General features: G+C 42.6%; 1 long non-coding RNA gene across 9 annotated transcripts; it reads right to left on the bottom strand.

The window, feature by feature from the left end:
- Window positions 1-1,241: 1,241 nt before the first annotated feature.
- Window positions 1,242-16,463, bottom strand: LOC117197785 (uncharacterized). Of its 9 annotated transcripts, XR_007472413.1 has the most exons (7): window positions 15,515-16,463; window positions 12,332-15,046; window positions 8,403-11,950; window positions 7,405-7,515; window positions 6,415-6,533; window positions 4,454-4,508; window positions 1,242-4,206 (listed from the first exon to the last, which is right to left on the bottom strand). It is a non-coding gene; the product is annotated as an uncharacterized LOC117197785 (long non-coding RNA). The 9 variants fall into 9 exon arrangements; XR_007472409.1 differs by having other exon boundaries at window positions 1,242-4,508; XR_007472412.1 differs by lacking the exon at window positions 6,415-6,533.
- Window positions 16,464-17,398: the final 935 nt, after the last annotated feature.

Genomic DNA, 17,398 nt, shown 5'->3' with positions numbered 1-17,398 from the left:
ATGTTTTATTTCACTTCAATATCTACCACTAGAGTATTTCCCAAATTTTATTCATTCATGTATAAACTGTCAGAGTTGCTGCCATATCCAATATCATTTATTCTGCTCTCTCATACGGGATACATTTTACTACTCTCCCCCTAACTTGCAATGATGCAGGCTCTGGGCTATGGCAGAACTGAGTTTAACCCTGCTCCTATCACCTCTCTGAGCTGCAATTTTCTCATCTCTAAAAGAGGAGCACGGGCTCAACTTGTCTGACAGAGAAACAGATCATGGGAGTAAATTAGGAGGCACATTGTAGATGCCCTAGAAATATTTTGCTGAAGGGACCCTCAAGGAATAGGATCTATTTTTATTAACTCTTCTAAAAGATATATACATGGTTAGTATATTTTCAACGTCATCATCAATATTAAGGAATTCCTTAGCACTTTCCATGACCTCCGAGAAATTTGCAATTAAGTGTTAAGATCGGCGTGTAGATTTAGTGTCCTGGAGTCGGAGGCAACATTAAATAGTCTTGTTACTCTATTTGGAGCACATACATTTGCTCTAGCGTTTTTGCTTACTTGAGGGAACCATAATGACAGTATAACATCGTGATTAAGGGTATGGATTTTAAGGTCAATCAGATCTGGTTTTGCTTTCTGATCTCTCCATCCACTGGCTTTGTGACCTTGGCTATCTAAACGTTCTCTGCTTCAGTTTCATTAAATCAGTTGGGAATGCTTTCAGCTGTAAGTAGCAACCACCATACCAAAAAGCCTACAGAGACTTAGGTTGTTTTTCCCCTCACTTAAAAGGAAGTCCAGAGCAGGAAGTTGTTACGTTTCAATGGCTCCAGAATGTCAGAGCTTTGCGATTCTCTCTTCATGCTTGCAGGATGCCTAACCGCTTTACTCACAAGTTAGGGAAAAGGAAGGCAAGTAGAACCAAGGACATCTTTTCCTTTCTGAGACAACAAACCTGCCCAGAAAACTCCCAGCGATCTCCTTCACCGGCCTGAACTGTGTCACATGGCCAAGTTGCAAGGGAGACCAGGGAAGGCTCCAGAATGGAGGTGGGTGAGGGAGAGGGGGCTGTGGTGGGGATTATGTCAGATAATGTATGTAATTGCAACAGGGAAATGGAGGCTTCATTCCAGTGTCCTGCAGTGAGGGAGCGTCACATCAGAGACAGGGCAAAAACCTGGTTTTCTACCAGACTGGAAGCTCCATGCAGGGAGGGTTTTCTGTCTTTCTCGTTTATTATTCTAGCTTGATGCCTAGAACACAGATAACCATATGGTGCTTCTCAGTAAATATTTGATAAATGAATGGGTAATAATCTGATACATTTATTTGATTTACTGTCGTTCATCATATCCTCAAAAAACATTTATTCATTGCCCCTAAACAAACATCGGAATGTAAGAATCATGAAAACAGGACTTTTGGTGGTGTATTATTTATCTCTTGCTGTGTAACTACCCCAAAACTCAGCAGCTGAAAATAACAAACATTTCTTATCTCACACCGTTTCTGAGGTCAGGAATCACTGAGAACAGTCTGGACAGGTGGCTCTGGCTCAAGGTTTCTTGTAAGTAGTCACGATATAGTCAGGATGTTGGTCGAGGCCGCCAACATCTAAAGGCTTGACTGGAGTTGGAGGATCTGCTTCTCAGATGGAGCTCACAGGGCTGCTGGCTGGAGGCCTCAGTTCCTCCCCATGTGGACTTTTCCATAATGCTGCTTGAATATTCTCAGGACACGGCCGTTGCCTTCCAGAGGGAAAGAGCAAGGAGGAAACCGCAGTGTGTTTTCTGACTAGGCTTGGGTGTTGCTCAGTGTCACCTGCATAATATTCTACTCCTTAGAAACAAGTCATGAGGTCCAGCCTAAGCTCAGAGGGAGAGGCTTCTGCCTTTTGAAGGGGGAGTGTCACAGAATATTTTCCCCCAATGTGTTTACACTTAAAAAAATTTTTTTATTGAAGTACGGTTGATGTACAGTGTTTCAGGTGTAGAGCAGAGTGATTCAGTTAGACATATATGTATTCTTTTTCAGATTCTTGTAGACATTTTAAAACCACCAGTGTCTATTCCATTCAATGTTACATTTCTAGCATCTAGAGATGCCTGGCTCCTATAATAGATGCTTAATCAGAGCTGGTTCCAGGTTGGTAGGCCTTGAAGGTTATAAAATTTGGGGGCTTTAAGAGAAAGGATGTAGAAAAGTTATGAAAAATGTTATAAAAGTTAGTATTTATTTAGAATAAAAATATACTACAAATTACCCAATTTTTAAAGCTGAAAATAACACTGACATCACAAAATCCTCCAAATAACATCTTTATATTTTATTAACTACCTGACTTTCCCTGTAATGTGCGTTTCCTGTGTATTTTGGCTGCACGCTCTTGGATTACCTGTTAATATGACAGTGATCTTGGATTATCATTTTCTTTAGAGAGACTACTAGAAAGAAGATTTAATCTTTCCAACATCAGGATTGATCAAAATTTGTTGTTGTCAATTTAGAAAAGTTTCTTTTGGCTTTGCAACACATTACTGGTTAGGTGATGTAAATTTTTAGGATTGTTGTGTCAGATTTGGGAAAACATCTGTCCAGTTGTTTATAATGTGACCTGTAAGATTTTAGGCAATTTGAGCTTTCCACGGCAGTGATGAATCTCAAATACTCTTTGAATGATGACACCCATTAACTAGTTTGTAACGATGGAGCGTTTCTTTTGCGTTATCTTTGTCAGTGCCAATACTTCTTCCTGGGCGACCATTATCGTGTGCTCCTCTTCAGCAGACTGTAATGGTTAATTTTGTGTGTCAGCTTGACTGGATCATGGGTTGCCCAGATGTTGGTTAAATGTTATTTCTGGGAATGGCTGTGAAGGTGTTTCCCGATGAAATTAGCATTTGAATCAGTGGACTCAGTAAAGCGGTGCGCCCTCCCCAGTGTGGGTGGGCATCATCCAGTCCACTGAGAGCCTGAATAGAACAAAACAGAGGAAGGAAGAATTCAGCCCTTCCTGACTCACTGCTCGAGTGGGGACTTTGATTTTCTTACCCTAGGTACTCCTGTTTTAGGCCTTTGGACTCAGACTGGAACTACACCCCTGGGTCTCCTGGGCTGCCAGATTACAGACAGAAAACTGTGCAACTTCTCAGCCTCCGTAATGGCGTGAGTCAGTTTCCTAATAGTCTCTTCCTATACTTGCATATCCTATTGATTCTGTTTTTCTGGAGAATCGTGATTAATAGAATGATTTTAAAAACCCAGTTACTAGTTAAAAACCTAGTTATTAGTTTTATTCAAAATTATGTTTTACTGGTATCACTTATACTTTGACAGAGAACTCACCAGAGTTCCAAGGTCAAGGTGTATCAAATATAAGTTCCCTGATACATGAGAAATGCACCACATTTGACTATCCTGTGTGTCTTCACACACATACTTGCTGTTTATGGAACTGTCACACTGAAATTAAAATTTCAGTGTCCATATATACAGTTTTATTGGAACTTAGACATGCTCATCCATTTACTTACCGTGTACAGCTGCTTTCATGCTGCAGCATCAGAGTTGAGTAATCAAGATGGAGCCCACAGAGCCGACAAAGCTTAAGGTATTTAGTATTTGGTGCTTTACAAAAAATCTGTTGACCAACCCCTGTCCTATGGAGATGGGCAAGAGACACACTCACCTTCTTGGCCTCCTGAAGCAATGGCCATTTTTCAGTCCCTAAAATATACCACTCTGTGTACTGACTCAAGACTAACCTGTCCGCTCTTCTCTCTGGAGAACAATCTTCTCTCAGCAATTTTTGGTCTGATCATATTCATCCTTGAAGCAATTTCCCCTACATAGAGAAGACTTCTCTGGCAACCTGTCTAAAACAGTTTCTGTTATTCTTTTTTTTTTTTTTTAATTTTTGGCTGTGTTGGGTCTTTGTTGCTGCACGCGGGCTTTCTCTAGTTGTGGCGAACGGCGGCTACTCTTCGTTGCGGTGCGCCAGCTTCTTATTGCGGTGGCTTCTCTCATTGTGGAGCACGGGCTCTAGGTGCGTGGGCTTCAGTAGCTGTGCCTTGTGGGCTCTGTAGTTGTGGCTCGTGGGCTCTAGTGCGCAGGCTCAGTAGTTGTGGTGCACGGGCTTTGTTGCTCCGTGGCTTGTGGGATCTTCCTGGACCAGGGCTTGAACCGGTGTCCCCTGCATTGGCAGGCGGATTCTTAACCACTGTGCCACCAGGGAAGGCCAGTTTCTATTATTCTTAACCCTTGTTTCCTGTTCTTTTCAATCATAGTCCTGCCCATGGTTTGTAATTATTGACTTGACTTGTTCGTTAAGGTTGCTGCCCCTTTTACTCTGCAAATTCCCTGTCAACATCCCAGGGTGGGTAAGAGTGTGAGCTCTGAAACCAGACAGCCTAGGTTTGAATCCCAGCTCTGTCACTTACAAGTTGTGGAAGCTTGGGTAAGTCACTAATCTTCTTGCTTCTTCCATTTTCTCATCTGCAACATAGGGATAATCACAGTACCTACATAGTAAACATAGTAAGTACTACATTCAGTTTTGAGGATTAAATAAGTTGTAGATAAAGCATTAAGAAGGAAGCAGCAAAGGAAGCCATAAACAAAAGGAAAAGACAGCCTACGGGCTGGGAGAATATATTCGCCAACAATGCGACCGACAAGGGCTTAATTTCCAAAATATACAAACTGCTCATACAACTCAATATCAAAACAAACAACCCAATCAAAAAATGGGCAGAAGACCTAAATAGACATTTCTCCAAGGAAATGGCCAACAGGCACATGAAAAGATGCTTAACATTGCTAATTATCAGAGAAATGCAAATCAAAGCCACAGTGAGGTATCACCTCACACGGTCAGTATGGCCGCATCAAAAAGTCTACAAATAATAAATGCCAGAGAGGATGTGGAGAAAAGGAAACCCTCCTACACTGTTGGTAAGAATGTAAATTGGTGCAGCCACTGGAAAAGAGTTTGGAGGTTCCTTAAAAACAGTAAAAATAGAGTTACTATATGATCCAGCAGTCTCACTCCTAGGCATATATCAGAAAAAGATGAAAACTCTAATTCAAAAAGCTAATGCACCCCAACGTTCATAGCAGTACTATTTGCAATAGCAAAGACATGGAAGCGACCAGAGTGTCCACTGACAGATGAATGGATAAAGAAGATGTGGCATATATATATATATATATACACACACACACACACACACACACAATGGATTGTTCAGCTATCAAAAAGAATGAAATGATGCCATTTGCAGCAGTGTGGTGGACTTAGAGATTATCATACTAAGTGAAGTAAGTCAGAAAGACAAATACCATATATCACATATATGTGAAATCTAAAAAAAATGATATAAATGAACTTATTTACGAAACAGAAATAGACTCACAGACATAAAAAAAACAATCCTTATGGTTGCCAAAGGGGAAGAAGGATAAATTAGGAGTTTGGGATTAACAGATACGCACTACTATATATAAAATAAACAAGGACCTACTGTACAGCACAGGGAACTATATTCAACATCTTGTAATAACCTATAATGGAAAAGAATCTGAAAAATGTGTGTATATATATGTGTGTATGTATATATATATTTCTGAATCACTTTGCTGTACATCTGAAACTAACACAACATTGTAAATCAATTATACTTCCAAAAAAATACTAGTAAAAAACCAAAAAACGAAACCCAGTACCTGGTAAGCAATTGATAAGGGTTAGCTATTAATACTTAGTACTGTATCTTCAGGGTTGAACACAAGAGTACAACCAGTATCTCTTTGAGTGAAAAATGTTTTTGGAATGAAGCATTTGTGGAAATGAAGGCTTTTATCTGGTGCCTCATACCTCTTTTATTTTTTAACCATATGCTGTTTCATTTAAACGTTATGGACCTCAAGTTTCATTTAGTCCATGAAAGGCTATAACTGACGTTGATTTACATAACAAATCAGTAAGACAAGTGTTTGAAGCTTTTTTTTTTTTTTTTTTTTTTTTTTTTTTTGGTGGTACGTGGGCCTCTCACTGTTGTGGCCTCTCCCGTTGCGGAGCTCAGGCTCAGCGGCCATGGCTCACGGGCCCAGCCACTCCACGGCATGTGGGATCTTCCCGGACCAGGGCACGAACCCGTGTCCCCTGCATCGGCAGGCGGACTCTCAACCACTGCGCCACCAGGGAAGCCCTGAAGCATTTTTTTTTAATTACTTTTTTTTGGGGGGGGTGGGTAATTTAGTATCTGTCACGGTATGCCCACGGACAGATTAAGACCTATAAGTATTATGAGGCCTACATCAGTCAGCTATTGCCATGCTAATGTCATGTAACAAATCACCCAAAGCTCAGTGGCTTAAAACAATAATTATTTAATCTCACAAACGCATCTGCAAGTTGGCTGGTTTTCAGATGATCTAGACTGTCTGGGCTTCAAGGTGTGGGCTGCATCAGGGTCTGCTCTAGGTGTCTCTCATCCTCCTTGAATGAACAGGCATGTTCTTCTCACGGCACCGTTGGACACGCAAAAAGTGAGACCCGCGGTGTAAACACGTTCTAAGGCTTTGCTTGCATCCTGCTTGCTAACAGCCTATTACCAGCAAAGTTACATGACTGAGTCCAAATCAGTGGGTCAGGGAAGTATATTCCATCCAAAGCAGGCATGGGAGAGGTGTATTTCCTGAACAGTAATACACACTATCCCAAGACCCATAACCAAATAAAAGCTAAAATAAAAATCAAACTAAGGGCTCCCCTGGTGGCGCAGTGGTTGAGAGTCCACCTGCCGATGCAGGGGACACGGGTTCGTGCCCCGGTCCGGGAAGATCCCACATGCCGCGGAGTGGCTGGGCCCGTGAGCCATGGCCGCTGAGCCTGCGCGTCCGGAGCCTGTGCTCCACAACGGGAGAGGCCACAACAGTGAGAGGCCCGTGTACCGCAAAAAAAAAAAAAAAAAAAAATCCAAACTAAAATGAAAAGTTATATTTTTCAAAGAGACAAAAACATGTACATGTTAAAAATAGCTTTTCTGAATTTTCTGGTTGTCTCCTTTAGCGGGCAAGAGGGGTTGTAATGGTGTCCCTACTTTTCTGGTCCTTTAAGTGTGTGTCTAGTCTTCATTTGGGGCCAGCCAGCACTGATGACTACTCCTTTTTGTATCCTAGTGCCCAGCACTTGGTGGGTATTTGACATAGTTTGTTGAACGCAATTGTTGAATTCTATAAATGTATGGCAGTTGCATCAGTGCATGATCGCTCTATTGCTTTACAGAAATTCAGGAGCACTGTAGGTATTGCACGTTTCTACATCAAAGCTTTAAAAGTAGTTATGGGGTGTGGAGGTGCACACAACTTCTAACACTGCCGTGCATACCTTGGAGGCCTCCAAGCAAGTCGTTGCCTCTGGGTTTCCTGTTTCTCTGTTTCCCCTGCAATGGAAAAGCGATTGCTTTCTCATCTGATGTTGCTCAAGGGAAATGCGTGCCTGGAAGATAATCAACAGAGAGGAGAGTGTAGACAAGTAAATAAACAGTTTAATGAATATAAGATAGAACATGAATTAGGCCTTCCCTGGTGACACAGTGGTTAGGAATCTGCCTGCCAAATGCAGGGGACATGGGTTCAAGCCCTGGTCTGGGAAGATCCCACGTGCCGCGGAGCAACTAAGCCTGTGTGCCACAGCTACTGAGCCTGCACTCTAGAGCCCGCGATCCACAACTACTGAGCCCGCATGCCTAAAGCCCTGCTCCGCAACAAGAGAAGCCACCGCAATGAGAAGCCCGTGCACCGCAACGAAGAGTAGCCCCCGCTGGCTGCAACTAGAGAAAGCCTGCGCGCAGCAACGAAGACCCAACGCAGCCAAAAAAAAAAAGAAAGCCATGAATTAAAGCCAGCTTTCAGAACCTCACATTTTCCTTTCATCTACTGTTTATTCAGTAATTGCACAATTACAACGTGCATAAATGATTTTATATACCTAGTAGTCTATAAATATCTCCAGTATATATATGTTTGTAGATAAGGAGGGCAGGGATGATCATGATTGAACAAACATGTTCTGACATAGAAATAACCTTGCAAATACTACGATGTTCAGCTTCTACCAATGCTAGTTTTTCCTGACCCGGGGAACTCAGTGTTATGAATTTTATTAACAGCTACCTTTGAGAGTAGGTAGTTCTTATGCCACACACTGGGGTGAGATATCTCTATATATTATTATTTTTAACCCATGTAACAGCACTGCCATGTTAGAACATATCCCTATAGTAAAGAAGGGAACACAGAGATGCAGTAAGTAGCTCGAGCCTGTATTTGAACTCTAACATGCTTTGCTAGAAAATCAGGCTGGTTTGAAAGTTGACTACCCACCTGTGTACAGGGAGGGCCAGTTGAGGACAAGCAAGCGTGGCGTATAGATATGCATATGACTGTCACATCTTAGTTCTTGCACCAGGATTAATGTAACAGAACACCCAGTGTGGGAAGCCACCTCAGGGCCATCCCCGCCATTCCGCTTTCCTTCAGTTATGTAGTGCAGAGCTTCTTTGTTAGATGACTAAGGTAGGCATGGTAAACGTGTCACCCGGATTGTCAGATGCCTCTGGTTTGGAAATGTTCACTCAGAGCCATCAGTGAAGCCCAGAGATGACATCTTACAAGCTGGTGATAAAGCTTCAAGTAGCTTCCACTGTGAGAAGGGCTTAATTATGTGTGATTTTTCAAGCAGCATCTGTAGATTATACAGATAAGATGTCTCCTTTCTGTCTGGTGTGTGCCTTGTACTAGCACCCTTATTGAATCGTGACTGTTGCCTCTCCTTGGTTGTGAATTAGGGCCCCAGGAGCCTCCAGTCAGGTTTAGCCATTGTCCTCACGAAGCTCATTATTGCTCTTTTGGTTGAAATTTGAAGGGAAGAACAACCATTAGGTAAGTATGCAATGTCAGGGGAGCAATTTGGTTTGAAAAGTCTCAGAAACGGCCTTTAAAAAAAAAAAAGCCCGTCTAGGGCATTTCTTTTTTTGAAAAAATAAGTTGAGTATCTTTGTTTAAAAAAAAAAAAAAGAGGGTTTCTGCCTTTCCAGTTAAGAGCAATCTTTCAAAGGCATCCAAAAAGAAAAAAAGTTGGCTCTGTTTTCTGAATTGCTAGTTGGGAGAACAAAAGCAGCAAGGGAAAGTTTGACTTGACTTCCTCTGCAATTTGTTTATATCATCGGAGCAGAAAGAATCTCAGGGCTCAGCTCGCCACTTCCTGAATAAAGAGAGAAAAATGCCCAGAGTGCTGGATTCATTGAGAGGTGCAGAGCGATCAGCAGAAATCCTGACCGACTGAGGGGCCCAGAGGGCAAAGGAAGAACGTTTCTCCGTTCAGCTACAACCTAAGATAACTGCGAGGTCCCCAGTCACCAAATACTCCCCCAGCCCTCCCAGTGGCCACAGGGAGGCCAGCTGGGAGGAAGGTGCCGGCTTCCCTGGCTTGTTGCTTTGGAGTCGGCGTCATCCAAGACAGTATCGTCAGTCAGTCCAATTCAAAGACAGCAGTGGCAGTAATGGAACTGCATTGAAATTACAAATATTTACTTGAAAAAAAAAAAAAGTCCAAATCAGATGTAACAGATGATAAGGTTCTGTTTACTTCTCTAGGTAGTAGCCGGGAAACAGCCAAACCAGTTAGGGTAGGAAATTTTCTTTTTTTGGTCAGGTATGTACTGAATCACTGGCAGCAAACTTCAGGGATTTTTAAGAGAGAAGATTTCTTTCTCTCTAGGTTCTCCTGGGCAGAGTGCCTGTATTCCTTCCCCTCCACACACTTTTTTAAAAGCAGTTCGAGGCCAGCTGAGCTCATTTTGATTATTGCTGTTAGTTTCCTGCCACTTGTCTTTGTAGGCTGGAGTGAGGCCTCAGGATTTAGATGAGAAACATCGGGCTGCTCTCCTCTTCGAGAAACCTTACCTGTGTGGTTTCCTAGCTTGCCTTTGCATCACTTATTCGGTTGAGGTCTGCCATAGCTGGCCTGTTAAAGAGAAATTTGAAATCAGTGGGTGAAAGGGCTAAGAAAGAGAAAAATACAGTTGAGCAGTGAGTGTACTTGGCTGGGTACCCTTATGGGAGACTGATTTCATTGGCCTTTGGAACACTGGAGGGGATTGCAAAACATGCAGCTAGAACAGAGAGAGAATGCGGATAGAAGCGGGGGGCAGAATGGGGAGACAAAGAGGGGTTTCCCTTTCCTCAGGGGGGATCATCCTTACTAAAGTGCGTTTCTCGGGGCAGCTCAGAAGCAGGAGAAAATGCCAGGCCATAAGGGTGGTGGCCATTTGAATAATGAATAGTATAACACGCAGTGATTTCAAACCTCACAGTTTGTTATTGGAAGTTTTTCTTCCCATTTGGAGGGCAGGTTTCCATCAATTCTCTTGTCTAATTCCTGCTTCCTGCCAAGCTGCTGCTGTTTTCAAGAAAACACTTGGGTCATCGTTTGAGAGCTTCAAAAACCTCAGTGTTCAATTAGCCTCCTTTTGAATCCCTTCTGACGGTTGGTTAAATATGGGTCCAAAGTCCTTTCTGTGAGTAGGGCTGATCCTGGGGTGAGGAAACTTAATTTTCTGAGTGTTAAGAAACAAAAATAATGTTTTAACAGCACCATTACTAGAAAACTTGGAAATTGCACTCTTCTAGTCTGTTCTGTTCAATTCCATTTTATGGACCTCTGAACATTTCATAGTACAAAGGGCTATTATATAAAAAGGACATTTGGATATCCTTCTTAAAGGTTCCCTTGTACTTTCATAGCATGTTTACAAGGTTACTAAGTATGCTTTCTCATCACTGTATTTTAAATGGCTCGACTACTACTCCCACGTTTGAGAATCATTGAAACTGCCTGAATGGAACCGGGATATCCTTTGTTCCCCATTGATTCGGAAACAAAAGACGCAGGAAAAAAAGTTTATTTTGCTGCTGAATGCCATATGCAGATGAACGCATTGTCGATTAAATTAAACCAAGGATCTGAAGACTTTTTCAAGCCTTAGAAAGAATGTTCTTATAGTTATGGTACATGTTAGAATTTGCCCTCCAGTTTTCATTTATTCTGTTGTGCTTGTGTCTAACGTGGGGTTATTTAAGTCACACACCCAAGTCTTCAGGAATAATAAAGCGTAATCAATAGAGGAGAATCAGCATCAAAAAAGACCAAAGTTGCTGTGTTGTTTCTTAGGTGGGAAAATACCAGCTGGACATAAGTAGGCAGTGCCCTCCATTCATTTCCTCCCTTCTCCATCTTTTCCAGTTTCTCTAGACCGGAGATTCTCATTTTCGGCACTGTTGACATTTGGACTGGGTCATTCTGCGTTGCAGGGGGCTGTCCTGTGCGTTGTGGGGTGTCTACCAGCTTCCTGGGCCTAGACCCCAGTTGCTGGCGGCACCCCCCACAGTCATGACAGGTAACCTCGGCTCCTATAGCTGCCACGTGTCCCCTAGAAGGGGGGTGGGGAGGGCGTTCGGATCGCCTCGGGTTGAGAACCACTGTTATAGGGCAACCCACCCACAGAATCCTGTTTGAAGGAGGAAGAGAAGATTAACTTAGTGTTCAGCCAGCGATAGTGAAAATCACTGGTTACAAAGCAGTTATTTTAATCAATTCATAAAGTTAGATCTCAGAATATGAGAGAGAGAGCAAGAGAAGGAATCAAAGGACTCAGACAACGTAATAGCTGCCCTTCATTTTACAGGTGGGGACCACAGCAGGAAGTGCATCCCAGCATACACAGCTAGATGGTGAGCTCAGGCTAGTTATTGTCAGCTTTTTTTTATTTCAAGTAGTTCATGGATTCACTTACCTATCGTGTGCCCCTCCTGCTGGGAAGCATCTCAGAGTAGACGGGAAACAACGCATCTCAGGATCCTTTTCCTTATGACTGTGAAGTAATTAATATTCACTAATTTAATTTTCAGTGGCTACAAATGGGCATGTAGTACAGTAATACACATTTTATGAGATACTGTTAGAATAATAAAAATGTATCGTAATGACGATATGGCTAAAGAAGTTTAAAACACGTCTTAATAAAGATGTATCTCTGTTTCACTAGGATGTATAGTTCACATCAACTATTTTTTATTAAATATCGAACAAGAGAAGCAGTGCCCAGAACCACATAATCTGAGCCCTGTATGTACAATAATGAAGCTATCAGTGTTCATTTTGAGTATTTTTTTTTTAAGTTTTAAATGAAGTGTTTTGAACGCTGTGACAAATGGGCAGAATGAATGGTGCAATGGTCAGTACACGTACTTACTGCCAAGATTTGCTGGTTTCCAGCTTTCCCATTTCAGAGCCTTTACTGGTCCTTTTGGCAGTCATTTATCTGCATGGCTCATTCCCTCCTTCCCTCATCCAGGCTGAAATGGCACCTTCTCAGGCCTCCCAGTCTTTCTTTCCAGTGATACAACTACAGAGTGTATTCTATATGATGAACAGAGGGCACCATCCGTCACTTGCCCGCCAGCCCTGCTTTAATTTTTTATAGCACATATTATATATAAATATGTATTTGGTTTACTTGTCTGTTTCCTCCAACTAGAATCTAGCCTGACTCCCTGATGGCTTTGTTTTATCTAGTAGTGCTCAGAACAATGCCTACCTAGTACACAGTAGGCGCTCAGTAAATATCTGTTGAATGAAAGTGTTGTCTGGGCAAACTGGGGGCGCGAGCAGGTGGTAACAATTTAGTGTGGGTTGATGCAGTCTTGCACTCTTGTAAATGACCTTTGTCTTCTCAAGTGTAATATTTAATATTTAATTGGCATGACAAGTTAAATATTGCAAGCGGTTAATCATTTGTTCATTTTAAATAACAGGTTGTTTTTTAATAGAAGTCTAATGAAGAAAATAATAATGGACTCCCAGCCTACTGATCAGAGAAGCCTACTGATATTTAAACAGCAAAACAAAAGTACATGCTTATAGTTAGAAACTTGAAATTGCATAGAAAAGTTACAGAATAAAAAGTAGAAGACATTCCCCTATCTATCTACAAAAAGAAACACTTGTAACCAATTTCTCATGAGTTGTTCCAGAAAATTTCTCTATGCCCATAGGTATACATTTACTAGCAAAATATACCTTAAATTGCTTTAAATGCGCACACACACATGCATACACACATACCAGAATGGTTTCTTTAACCCTTGCACGGTTTGTACTTAGATACTTATTTGCTCAACTATGTGTTGAACATCTCTCTTCCATCCAACTGTACCTGCCTGTCCACCATTCTATCCCCGGTGCCTGGCACACAGCAAGCCTCATTACCTGTTCGTTGAACAATTGGTTAAACTGGTACACAGTCTTCAACAGCAGGTGCTATGCTTTTATTAATGTACCGTGTCGTGGCCAAAACACGATCCTTATGCCATTGGTGAAGTTCCTTAGGATTTGTATTCAATGAACATTTATAAATTTTTAAAAATTGTTAGCATTCTAGGTGTTTTCACGTGAATTAGCTCATGCAGTCCTCAGGCAGATCTCCTAAAGTGATTATTTTCATTTCTGTTTTTCAAATGAGAAAGACTCAGATATCAAGACCGAACTATAGATGAAGATGTAATATTAGGAAAAAGTTCTAGGCCTCCATGCCCTATTTCTATTTCTTGGTAACTTCATTTTTTTTTCTTTTTACCAATCTCAGCAGTCAGAATGCTGTGACCGTTTGAGCTGAGCTTTAAATACCAAATATTTCTATATAGTCTGTCGTGTCACAAAGATACATTTCAAGTCTCTCTAATTAGCCCAGCAGATGAAACAAAGATCTGAAGACTCACTAAACACTAACAAAACAAACAAGCAAACAGAAAATTCCTCTAACACAAGAGAAACTTCTTGACAGTGTAAAAAATGAATCCACCTGGCTTCTAAGAAGCAGGTCTGAGCAGCTCAGAATCAAAACACAGGAAGTAAGTTGTAAATGGCAGAATGAATAAAACAACTATTTTGGGGGTGAAACAGAAGTTGCTCTCTGCACTTTAGATGTCGCCTTTCAAAGTGAGGAGGGAGCACGTGGGGTCAAAATGTTCACCCACGGGCTCCATTTTCAAAAAGAAACAGCCAGTATACAACTCGGTAAATAAGAAAAACATCGAACTACATGGCTAAAAATGGGTGAATTTTACGGCATGTAAATTATATCTCAAGGTGTTAAAGAAAAAAAAGGAAGAGCCAAATTAAGTTAAAAGTTGTTTTATCTTTGCCAGAGTGTGTGTGTGCGTGTGTGTGTGCGCGCGCGCGTGTCTGTGTGTGTGTCTGTGTGTACTGTGGTCTGTGCGTCCAGTATGTGGGGACTCAAAGGTTACTGTTTAATATTATGTAGAAAACATGTGCAGAGCCAAGGAGGTGAAAACAGTTCTCTCATAAAAAGACCACGGGGCTGGGGGGCTCCTGAGAAGTCAAAGTAGTTGAAAAGATGAACCTTTTGTCCTGGAGGTGTCATCACGTCCTCCTACTGGGGCGAAACCACAGAGCATAAAGCTTGCCTCCCGCTTGCCGCTTCCCTGTTGATTCTGTTCCCTCGTAATAGCAGCCTTGTTCCATCTGCCGGGATTCAGAGATTTATGGAGGCAGAGTGTGAGAGGAATTATTTCCAAAAGAAATAATCGCAGGAACAGTGAGACGGGAGGAGGAGGAGAAGAGAGAGAGGGAGGGAGAGAAACAGAAACAGAAGAGAGTAATTTCCAGGACAGAATAAAATTGGCTCTCATGTCATTAAAGTGTTAAAACACTGCAAGCACTATAAACTGACGACGGTGCCTTATGAAGAGCCTTCTGTTGGGACTGGACGAGTAAAATGAAACGCAGAGGGGAAGGGGGTGGGGGGGGGGAGGACCTGCTCGGTGCCAGGGGCAGGGCTTCGCGGTTAAACCTCGGGCCGTGGTTTGATGCCCTTCTGACTCACGGAGACAAAGGCCACCTGCCAGCCTGGGGTCCGGCGAGACCTCACATTCCACGTGAGCACCTCCTGTGGGAAGAAGGAGAAAAAGACGCACGAGCAAACCTCAAAATTACGATAAAAGAAAACAAAGCCTTAGTCTAAAAAACCAAGTGAGGTTATTTTTCTGAGAATTACATAAGCAAATGCCCCACGCTTACCTCTGATTATTATCTCTTAATCATAGGTTTAAAAATGCCAGTAAAACTATGTCAGACTAGGACAGAGGTTACTTTGGGGAAAGAAGAATGATTAGGAGAGGACACGGGGACTTTCAGGGTGCTGATTTCCCGGATATGTGACAACTTTGGGAAAATTCATCAAGCTGGATAGTTCCAATTTGCGATTATGTATGTTTTACTAACATTAAAAAAATGCCAATATGATCTCCCTGTGCCTCCTTCCTCATTCATTTCAAAGTTGATGTGACCAAAGAGAGCTTGGATCCTCCTAGCTGTGTCGCCCCCACTTAGCTCATGGTAGCCTTCAACGACTTACCCCAAGACTGCAGCAGCATCCTGGATGATTCTTTCATCCTGCTGGCCCTGCCTCCAAAGCAGATTCCACATCTCTCTGATTTACTCCATCTCCAGTGGCCTTCCAAGGCGACGTCCTGTTTGGCTAGACGACGGTTAGTGGACTGCCAATCAGGTTTCCTGCTCCCTCTAATGCTAATCCAGTCTCCAAAGTTACCTTTTTTAAAAATGGAAATCAGGTGACCACATCCTCCAAGTCAGCTTCCCATCACATGTAAAGTAAGACCCAGCTGTGGGTAAGCCTTCTGGAGTTTCTTTCCTTCTATTCCTCTAACTCACTAAGTTCATTCCTTCCTCCGGGACTTGGCTTTGCTGTCCCTGTCCTGGGTCTCAGCTCTCCCGTCACCTGCCCACCAAGGCCGCCCCCAGTCAACTGTGACAGTCACCACTCCCCATCACATGACCATCACGACACCTGGCACTATATGACAGGTTAGGTTGTCTCTTAGTTGTGGTGTTGACGGGATTTCTCCCTCACTAGGATATAGGTTCCCAGAGAGGCAAGGACTGTGTCTGTCCTGTCAGTATCTCCAGTTGGATGTTATAAAAATAGTCTGAAACATCACATGCGTGAAACCCAGCCTCTGGAATTCTCCCTCCCCACCATCACCACCTCTCTCCAACCTGCTTTCCTCATAGTACTCTGCTCGTGGCAACCGTTCATTCAGTGACTCAGGCCAGAAGTATTGGAGTCACCCCTGACACCCCTTTCTCCCCTCACATCCCTCCTTCAACCCTTCAGCACTTCCTGGTGCTCTTACCTTCACAGAGCCTGACAACTCATCTGCCATGTGAGCCCCTGCCCTGGTGCAGGCAGAAAAAGGGTTCCTGGAGCTGCCTAACAACCCCCTACATCTCCCTGTGTCCCCCTTTCCATTGAGTCTCCAGAGTCAGGTTATTTGAAATTTTTTTTTTTTAGCCGCTCCGCACGGTTTGTGGAATCTTTAGTTCCCTGACAAAGGATTGAACCCAGGCCCTTGGCAGTGAGAGTGGAGTCCTAACCACTGGACCACCAGGGAATTCCATCGAAAATAATTTTAAATCCCACATCTCTTCCCAGATGTGTCTTTCCAATGACTCCCCATCTCAGAGCAAAATCTAAACGAGTCCTTCGGTGACCTGCACGCATCTGCTCCCCTGACTGCCTCACCCACCCTCTTTCCCTTGCTTTCTCCACTGTGGCCACACTAACCAAGGACACACCCCCTCAGACCTTTGCACCTGCTGCTCTTTCCGGAATTATCCCCCAGGTGCCCCTCACTGTGTTCCCTCACTTGTCGGGGTCTCTGCCCAAGGAGGCTTTCTCCAGCATCTCTCTTCAAAATTGCCCCCATCCTGACCCTCCCTATTTCTCTCCTCTACTTATTTTTCTCCAAAGCACTTAAGGCTCCACAAACTTATGTCATATTTATGTATTCATTGATGGTCCCTTCCCCCTAAGTTCCATGAGGGTGGAGATTTTTGTTTCTTTGTCACGGCTGTGTCCTCATTGCCCACATTTGTGGGCAGATTGCCTGGGAGATAGTAAACACTTATAGGTTATTAATAATTAATTGAATGAGAAGTATTCATGCTAAATATTCTTTAGCATGAATATATAGTATTCATGCTAAAGATTTAAGTCCTCATATAGTGAGTGAATGAATGATAATAGAACATTGCCGAAGTCATTAAATCAACAAAGATACACAGAGTTTCTGTTGTGGGTGTGAAACCAATCTAACCTGTTCTACAGTAGTATATACAACAGACAAGATCTCTGGTCACCTGGAACTTGCAGTCTACTTGGGGAAAGCAACTGATCCAACAACTGCAAAAAGCATCTCATTACAAACTTGGTATTGCT

This window comes from Orcinus orca, chromosome 16, assembly GCF_937001465.1.
Source record: "Orcinus orca chromosome 16, mOrcOrc1.1, whole genome shotgun sequence".
Lineage (NCBI taxonomy): Eukaryota > Metazoa > Chordata > Mammalia > Artiodactyla > Delphinidae > Orcinus > Orcinus orca.
Note: the sequence above shows the minus strand (reverse complement) of the source record. Positions and strands in the feature narration are given on the sequence as shown.